The sequence below is a fragment of the Fukomys damarensis genome, unplaced genomic scaffold (assembly GCF_012274545.1).
Source record: "Fukomys damarensis isolate Sample0158 unplaced genomic scaffold, DMR_v1.0_HiC HiC_scaffold_13, whole genome shotgun sequence".
NCBI lineage: Eukaryota > Metazoa > Chordata > Mammalia > Rodentia > Bathyergidae > Fukomys > Fukomys damarensis.
The window spans coordinates 9009933-9019623 of record NW_022900925.1 but is presented as its reverse complement, the minus strand read 5'-3'; the positions used below and the strand labels follow the sequence as shown (position 1 = coordinate 9019623).

Here is a 9691-nt window from a genome sequence, read left to right as displayed (position 1 = left end):
TATAACAAATATTAATAGACATGAAAAATCAAATAAGCACTAATGCAACTGTAATGGGGACCTCTATACCCCACTGTCACAAATAGACAGATCAGACAAAAAATCGGCAAAGCAATGTCAGAACTGAGCCAAACTTTTGAACAAATGGTCTTAGCAGAGGTCTACAGAGTGTTCTATCCCACAGCATTAGAATACACATTCTTCTCAGCTGCACATGGGACATTCTCCAAAACAGACCATATATCAGCTCACAGAACATGCTTAAGTAAATGAAAAAGAAATGAAATTATCCCATGCATATTATCAGATCATAGTGCAATGAAATTGAAAACCAATAGCAAAAGAAGCCAGAAGAACTTCATAAACACTTGGAAATTAAACAATCCCCTCCTAAACAACCAATGGGTCACTGATGAAGTTAAAGAGGAAATTAGTTGCTACAATTAAACAATAATGCCAGTACAACATATCTTGGGGAAGTATATAGGCCTGGCCATTTTATTTTTATCTTGCCACCTGGCTTCCAACTGATGCGCCTCTGGCCACAGTTGTAAAGTGTTTTTATCTTTTGCACTGACTCTCTCAAAGGTTCAGCCCTATCTGACTGCCTATAAAATATTTACCTAACTTAGCTGTCTATAATGTATCTCTAAGACCAGGAACAAGGCAGAGATGACTGTTCTTATCATTTCTATTTAACACTGCAAAGCAAGGAGGGGAAAAAGGCATAAATTTGGAAGGTGTAAATAACAATTTTCTCTTTGAGGAGGAATAATGGTCTTAAGAGAAAATCTGAAAGAATTTAACAGAAGACAATCTCCCAGAATTAGTTTAATGCAGACATTAAAAAGTTAATATGTATTTCAAATCCTAGTTCTATTTGTAAATAGTGATAATTGAAAATTAAAACTTTAAAGTTTTATTTAAAACTAAAAAAAATGAAATGTTTAGGTATACTAAGGTATATGCTGTACTCAGGTATTAATCTAACAATATATGTGTATGAGCAATATGCTAAAAACTACAAACACTAATGGAAACACTGGTTATGAATTGGAAGACTGAATATTGTTAATTCTGCACTAAATGCCTTAAAAATTTAATGCAATCTAATCAAAATGCCAGCAGGATTTTGGGAGGGAGGGAAGAAACTGATAAACTGACTTAAAAATTATATATGTGGAAAAAACAAAGGAATTAGAATAGACAAAACAATTTTTAAAAAAAACAATGATGGAAGACTCGCTATTTTTTTTTAAGATTCACCTGATTTTATTTAGCTTTAAACTAATAAAAATCCCTTAAAAATCCCTTCAGACACTCTATGAAATGCACAGATACGTGCCAAAAACTTAAACTCTAAACCTTGGCTGAATGGGTTTACAAAATTAATGTAAGCAGTTATCTTAATTCATGCTTAGCAGATGACTACTGAACAAAATTCTACATGTCTTTTTCAATTTCCCTAAAATCTGTTATATCTGCAAGTATGTACAATTCAGCTAATTGAAATGAATATTTAGGGTTCATCAAGGCTGTTTCACAGCAGCAAAAACAGAATCAAGGAAATAAAGGTCTAAATGATGTAGAAAAAGATAAATACAATCAGAACAGCAGTCTAAATTTATGGTATAATGCTCAACTCTATCTGCATTATACTGGAAGGAAAATGATATACCAAGAAAATTTATATTGATCACTCTGGTGATGTGTGTACCATCTGCATCCAACTGAATAGGGGTGTTCTGCTCCCAATATTAAGGATGGTGTAGTAACTCAGAATTCCATATTGTAAATATACAGCAGCCATTTGTCCTAGTTAAGGAATGGAAGACTCACTATTTGATTTCAAGATTTATTATGAAGCTACAATTAATCAAGTCAGTAAGATATTAATGAAAAGATAAACATATAGATTAAAAGAACACAGAATCCCTCAACAGGCTTTTAGTGGATATTCAACAAAGGTACAAAGGTAATTTATTGGAGAAACAAACAGTGCTTTCAACAAGCAGTGCTATGACCATTTGATAGCCACATGCAGAACAAATTAATCTCAATCCATACCTTGAAAAATTAACTCAAAATGTGCATAATTGGAAGGAAAAAACTGCAAATTACTTATGTAATCAGGATGTATATCTGGCAAGGACAAAGAGTTTTCAAAACTGAACAAAAGAAAACAAACTATCCAAATTTTTTAAAGGTCAAGATTTTGATACTATAAATGATACAGAGGTGCCAAATAAGTATATCAAAGATGCATAAGGGAAATGTAACTTTAAAACACAATGAAAAAGGCCGGGGATTTAGCTCAGTGTCACTGCACCTGACTCGCAAGGGCAAGGCCCTGACTTCGATCCCTGCTACCAAACCAAATCAAACCAAACCCAACCAAACACAACCTAATAAGAAACCATAACAGACCTGTTAGAAAGACAACAATTTAACTGACAATACCAAATGCTGATAAAGATTCAGAAAACTGGAACTCATCTGTTGCTGGTGGGAATGTCAACTGACAGAGCTGCTTTGGAAAACAGTTTGGGAATTTCTTACAAAGTTAAGCATAGACCTAATCGTGTGATCTAGCAGTCCTACACCTACTATTGACTCAGGTGAAATGAAAACTTTATACTCACATAATTTAACCTATTACCAAACCCGGAAACAGTCTTCTCAGATGGTGAAAGATGAATAAATCGTGGAACATACATACAATGAAAACACTACTTAGGGCCAAAAAGGAGCTAACGAGTTGGTAGTACAGTGGTGAGCGTAGGTGCCTTCCAAAAAGGAGTGAACTGCTGGTCAATGATCTCAATGCAGAATGCAAATGAGAAGTTCCACTCAAAAGGCTTAACTGTGGATCATTATGACATTCTAGAAAGGACAAAACTATAGTGTTTATTCATAGCACTTATTCACTTTTGGTTACAGTAACTGGCAATACATAAGAAACCTACTGATTTTTTTTTTTTTTTTTTTTTTTTTTTTTTTTTAGTTTTTTGAGACAGGGTCTCACTATGTAGTTGAGACTGACCTGGAATTCACTATGTAGCCCAGACTGGTCTCGAACTCACAGCGATCCTCCTGCCTCAGCCTCCCTAGTGCTAGGATTATAGGCATGCGCCACCATGCCCGCCTTAGAAAGCTACCGATTTTTATATTTTTAACTAATCACCCTATGAAATCAGTTTTATTGTTTCCATAGTCTTTTCACCCTGCATGACCTCATTTCTTAGTTTTCTTCATAGCATTTATCACTATTTGATGTTTTTGCTTTTTGTCTGCCCAATGAGACAAAAAATGTCACTGTAAGGGTTTTACTACATCTTTCAATTGTCAGGATGAGTGATCTTGTCTCTTGTATTTACACAGTAGTCAATTCCATATACAGAACCAAGGAAACTATAATTCACTATGAAACATTCATTTTCCTGACATAAAATGATACTCTTTGTTCCTGTTTCTAAGTTTATTTTAGTTGGGTGCTTTATTTTTATATAGAATTGGCTATGGTGTCTGCCCATTCTTAAACTTTTATCATTTTATTAATTTGAGTTGTCTTTCTTGTAAACAGCATATGATTATAATTAGGCTGTCTCTTACAGGGTGTTAAAAGTACTAACATTTATTGGTATAAATGTTATTTGGTGTCACATGTTTTCAGAATTTTGAAAACATTTATTGGTGCTTCTTTAGGGGGATGGCTTATTTTCCTTGTTTTAATTTCTCCTGATGTAGAAAATGTATACCACATTTCAAACAATTTTGTAAAAGTTTTTATTAGTACATGTTTGAGATACATAATGAACATACTCATTGTGGGGAGTTGGTACATATACATATGGAACTTAATCCTTTTTCAACTCCCATGAACCTTCATTTGTAAAGGTTCACATTTTAATTTATATCAATCCTATTCTCTTTTTTTTTTTTTTGAGACAGTGTCTCACTGTGCAGTTCAGGCTGACTGTGGACTTGTGGTGATCCTCCTGCCTCAGCTTCCAAGGGCTGGGACTACAGGCATATGCTAACATGCCCAGCTCTCGATCCTATTCTTAAAATGCTTATTCTTAATGAGAGTAGGGGGCCAGGGATTTAGCTCAGTGGTGCCACACTTGCCTCACAGGTGCAAGATTCTGAGTTCAATCCCTGGATGGAGGAAAAAAAAGGAAAGAAATGAACATAGTGTATGTCCCTATTACACTAGGGGAGCATGCAGTATGGCAGATAACTTTCAGTGCAGCTGCTCAGCATTTACTACACAGAGGAGGCCTCCGTTACATCTCTATGGAGTGACTGGTTGTTTCCAGTGTGTGTCAGAAAGCTACTAGAGGTTAAACTCCATCTAAAGTAACAGCATATGCAATCATCTGTCCATAAGAAATACAGCCACAGAAAAAAAGAAGCAAAAGGAATTTCTAGACTATAGAAGGCAAGCCCAAAGAAAAAGCCCAGACTTGAAGACAAAGGGCTGCAGGTGTGTCTCCAACAGGGAGACAGCGGACATTATGTGACGATTTCTATGTATTAGAAGATGCACAGTATTGTCAGATTAATGCAGGCAATTGCAAAACTGCCCTGTTCTCAAAATAGGAAAACTGCTAAGTTCAGGGAAAAAAGCAAATTATATTCAAAAGGAAATATGATCATATGTTGAATAATTTAAATATTGGCTACTAAAATCCAAATCAATAGTGATTTAATTTCTATCAGAAGGTTAAATGAGTTAAAATTCACTTATATAGATAATACTAGAAAGAAAAATGGTGTAAGCTTGTTACTTGTACCTTCCTCTAAACAGGGAATCCAGGGTGGGCAGGGATAGAACAGGTATCTCTTGTTCACTCACTTTCTCTTTCTTCTCTCTCTCGCTCTCTCTGTCTCTGGATAGAACAGGTATCTCTTGTTTGTTTTCTTCCCTCCCTCCCTCCCTCCCTTCCTTCCTTCCTTCATACTGGGGATTGAACTTGGGACCTCCTGAGGCAGGCGGTGGAACCCCTCAGCCAAATCCCCAGCCCTCTCTTGTTCTTTCAATAACATAGTAAGCCTTATCCTACTGTGTATTTATTGTTGTAACTATCTTCACATATTTAATAAAAAAGAAAAAATAATTTAAGCCATTTAAATTTCATTGAAAAATTATGATCTGGAGGTTATGAAGATTATTCTGCACTGTTTGGTAGCTTAAATCCATATAGATAACATAGGAATCATCTGGTAGTTAAGATCTGACAAACACTACCTCTAAAATTGGTTGGGCTTTGTATCTTCAAGATGCAAAGACAGACTTTAGACAATTTCTTCAGATTCTCCCATCGGCTCTCTTCTGGCTCAGTTTATTTATCTTTGTTTATGGTGTTGTATAACATTATCACTTCTAAGATTTCTCTCTCTCTCTTTCTTTTTGGTACCAGGGATCGAGCTCCAGGCCTTGTGCTTGTGAGGTAGGTGGAGGTATCACGAAGCTACATCCCTGGCCCTCTAAAAATTCTCTTTACTTGGTTATATTTGCCAAGTATTTGTCTATTTTATGGTATTTTCAGGGAACAGGATGTTAGTTGTACTGAATAGTTCTGCGAAAGAATGTACTTTGTCCCAACCCATTAATAACTATGCATTTTTCCTTTTTTCTTACTTGACTTTATTGCTGATTTTATTGGGAAGTAACACACAGAAAAGCTTATAAATTATCATAAAGTTGTCTTTTAACTATTTTGCTGAGTAAAAGAAGGACTAATTCCTCCAGCTGGAAATCTTTTCATTGTTAATATTTTATCTACAGATAACATAGCCTATGATTTTTTTTCTTATAGGAACTGAGATTTTTCACTGGTGTACTACAGAATTTATGTCAGCTTTGCAAATGTGTTCTCTGCTTGATGGGCAGTAGTACTATACACACATTTTTCAATTAAAACTTCCTTAACTGTGTTAAATTGCATTTTTATATTCCCTCACTTTAATGTGTCAAATTCTGAGAAAAGCATGTTAAGTCACCGTTTATAATCTTTTGTCCTCCAGTTATGGTGGTTCACATTCTCCTTGTATTTCTTTCTCCCCCCCACCCTTGGTACCGGGGATTGAACTCAGGACCTTGTACTTCGAGGCAGGTGGCGGCACCACTGAGCTAAATCCCTGGCCGCTCTCCTTGTATTTCTAACTACTGGTTTAGATATTTGATGCAATGAGAGTGGTATACACCCAAGTATCACTTGTCTCTCCTGGATGACCCCTTCACACTATTTCTACCTCTCATCTCCCTCCCTCCTCCTCACTCTCAGATAAAACCTTGTTCTTAGTACCCTGAGAAAAGAGAGCATTTTTGTAAGCTCTCGATAACCATATCTGCCTACATACCTGTAGACCCTGTTTCAAAAACCCGAACGTTAAAGGAAGGAACACATTCTTTTTTGAGGCAATGGGAAAGACTAGTAAATTTATGCCAGTGTTAGAGGCTCATAAATAAAAAGGTAGAAGATACAGTCACATCTCAGAATAATCAACACTGAGAATCCTGAAAGACTGAAGGAGATGTGATCAACATCAGCAGTGAAGCAACTGGGAAGTCTGGCCTTGAACAGGAGTGAACACAATAGTGGATGCTTTATAAATCTGGCTCAGGCAGCTGGAGAAGTTCCTCTCTGATGGCTTCTAATTTCTCTGTGGAATGGGAAACTACCAGTCTGGGAGCTGAGAGCCATGTAGGAACCCACAGAGATGAAGCATGAAGAGATCTGAAGTTGTCATTATGGAGAGCGAACAATTACCCCACTAGAGAAACAAGGTAGGACTGGCAAGTCATGTTAAGAGGAGTATAAGGGCTTGTGGTCATGAAATCACAGCAGTATCAGTCTGTTCAGCTGGTAAACTAACTTCGGAAGCATCAGCAGCCCAAATAAAGGCATTAAAGGAGACAAACACCTTAATTCACTCAGCATAAACATTTTGCCAAAGGAGCAAAAAAAGAACAAGATAAGGAGTATTAGGGTATGGATAGAAGGTTGCTGAAATAAGATCATGACTCTAAATGTAGAAGAAAGTGAAAGGGGGATTGTTAATATATATAGGAAAAGTAAAACAACCAATAGACTGGGGATCCACATGGAGGCAAAGAACACTTTAGGAAACTTCTGGATTAGACAACAAATATGGAAGGACACTGGCACAGAATTTCTGAAATAGTATTTGAAGAATCAGGTAATTTCAAAAGATAGCAGTATCTATGGCATTACCGTATAAATTGGTAGAATAAGTAACATCAAGACACTGGATTGTTCATGAAAAACTATAACACAACCCAGAGTTACAGCAAATCTTGAGGCAGACAGAAAATGATGTGCCAGAGGCCAGCAGCATCAAGGAGTGAGGAGAGGAACCAAAAAGCAAGTTGCTAAAAACTGATGAGGGTAGGTGAAGGGGATACCACTCCTCCATGGGAGCAAAGAGGTGATGGTTTAGCAGACACAGGGCAAGTAAGGACACACTGCACATCCAGGGGAGAGGATCTGGGGGAAGACGCAATCTTCACTGAGTGGGCTCATACCCCTTACTAAGGGGAAAAGCCAAGTTTCAGTAAAAGCCTGGAGAAAAAGAAATCATCTAATGAAGACAGTGAATCTATAGGGCAGTTTGTGCATCAAAAAGTGGGAGTTACCATAAGGCAAAAATGAAAAAGCACATGGTATGATGGAAACAACTGAGACCAGCAAACAAAAGAGAACAGAGGTGTTGACTTTCATTCTAAGACTCCAGAAAGATTGTAGAAACACAGGTCTTAAATAGTCATGTGGCTCCTGAAGCTATTATTCTGTGTCTAGGTTGCCAGAGGTCAGTAGCAGTTCTGCTACCAAAAGGAAGATGGCTAGGGTGAAGGCCTTAGTAAGGCATCAAGAGCAAGCCACATGGTAGTGGCCCTGGATTGTGGAGTCTAGGCGACCTCAGGTGATTATGGGGGATTCAATGTTACTGCATTTGGTTTCTAAACACAGTACTGCTAAAGTCTGATGCTAATGATTCTCTTTCCATGGAGATCACGTAGTTCTGATCTATCTGCCAAATTGCTGAAGACTAGGTGTGTGCCTCTTCCTTTCAATAGTCCTGCACGGTATTTTTCAATCTGATGACCCCAGTCTTTCTTCACCCTAGGAGAACTTTTTCAAAACTCATCATTCTGTGATGGAAATGACAATTTATATATGTACTGTTTACTACACACCCTCTCTTAAGTTCCATCAGTTTCTTTTCATTCTGCATGCTAGAGTTCTGACACACTGCTTTAGTTTCCAATTGTGTCGATTCCACCATTCTGTGCTTTTACCAAGTGTGTGATTTTCTGTAATCCAATTTATGTTAAGAACTCTGCTTCGGCCCATTCATTCAACAGATACTTACTGAGCACCTACTATGCACTGCATCTCTGTATTTTACCAGTACAGCATTCCTTTTATTTCAAACATAAAAAATTAAGATCTGTTCTGGTTGCTTTTTTATTAATAGATAATAATTTTATTTTATAGGGTTGTCAGTGTGCATTAAATAATACAAATACACATAGTATACACTCCTATGCCTTGCTCTCAGTAATTTTCAATAAATGTTCATTAATGTTCTAACACTAACAATGATGATATTAATAATAATATGCTTGTTTGTAGGCCACATCTTCCTCATATCTTCATTCTGTATTCACAAAGCTACTTTGGTAATCCAGTAATGGGATACCACATTTATCCTTATTAACTATTATTTTAGATTCAATTCCCCACTCATTCTGTCCAAAGATTTGAAAATTCTACTTTCATCAAATGTATTTATTAGCCCTATCAGTTTCCTGTCACCCACAGCCTTTACAGGTAGGTATGCATCCTGCTTCTTCAAGTAGTTACACTGATAAAGGTGCACATCCTGGCATACAGGCCCTCTGGTGTACATCCTGGCAAAACCTCACCAAGCTCAGTCTTTCACTGGTACCTCCCACACAACTTCTCAGCACATGGCCTGTGGCTAACACAAGAGATGGCAGGATGCACTGACAGGTCCTAAAAGCCTGCTAACAATGTCTACTGTGTTTCCTTTCCCTAAGAAGCCTACACTAGTGTGGTGCATATATTCATGTTCTGAAGATGGTTCTCTTAACAGATTCTAGAATCTTTCCTGGCACATATATTAAGCTCAGAGGTCTAGGGTATTATCTCCACTTTAAAAATTAGAAAGATGCATGGGAGCCTGTTCTTAGCCTTTTTGGAACTTCCTTTCTCTGTCATACTTCAAGGAGCAGAGGGTCTCTACTCTCAAATATGAGAATGTATATTTTTAGATGAGACTGTAGCTTCAAAAAGTGAAGGAGGGCATGTTTCCAATTTCTTCTCTCATACAAGGCATTCTACTACATTCTAGCTTACAAAAACAACTTTCCATAAAGCACTGTGTGTAAAGCAATGATTCAAGTGAAGGACTCTCTAAAGTTTTATTTCATTCTGATCCAATTTTACTATATGTGCTGCCAAAGCGAGCACTTTATTCTGATCCAAAGGGAAAGTAATCAACCAACTCAATGTTTTTTAACTTTTTTTTTGTTATCCCTGTTATGCAAATTTAAATTACAAATAAAACGAATTTTTCTTTGCCCAATGAACCACCCACCTTTCCTATTATTTTTGTTGCTTTTGTTTTTTGTGTAGTG

At 36.9% G+C, this 9691-nt stretch overlaps 1 protein-coding gene across 9 annotated transcripts in view; it reads right to left on the bottom strand.

The window, feature by feature from the left end:
* The window catches only part of Myh10 (myosin heavy chain 10), a 139198-nt gene that overhangs the window by 104129 nt on the left and 25378 nt on the right, over positions 1 to 9691 (bottom strand). The window lies entirely within an intron of this gene.